Below are 239 nucleotides of genomic sequence, written 5' to 3'. Positions count from 1 at the left end.
AGGGGCTAGGATTTGGCGCTCTCACCGCCACGGCCCGGGTTCGATTCCCGGTCAGGGAAAACCTAATTTTGTGAATTGCATGAGTTGAGTTCACGAGGCATTGATTTTGCGGCTCCGTCCAACCCCCTGAACAGATTGACGAAGAGATAGTTTCAACACCAGCTCACTCTCTGATGGTCTAGTGGCTAGGATTTGGTGCTTTCACCGCTGCGGCCCGGGTTCAATTCCCGGTTAGGGAA

General features: G+C 53.6%; 1 non-coding gene across 1 annotated transcript; it reads left to right on the top strand.

The window, feature by feature from the left end:
• Positions 1-167: 167 nt before the first annotated feature.
• Positions 168-239, top strand: trnae-uuc (transfer RNA glutamic acid (anticodon UUC)). The gene has a single exon. It is a non-coding gene; the product is annotated as a tRNA-Glu (tRNA).

Source organism: Hippocampus comes, unplaced genomic scaffold (genome assembly GCF_001891065.2).
Source record: "Hippocampus comes isolate QL1 unplaced genomic scaffold, H_comes_QL1_v1.1 scaffold186, whole genome shotgun sequence".
NCBI classification, from domain to species: domain Eukaryota; kingdom Metazoa; phylum Chordata; class Actinopteri; order Syngnathiformes; family Syngnathidae; genus Hippocampus; species Hippocampus comes.
This window is presented reverse-complemented; position numbering and strand designations above follow the sequence as displayed.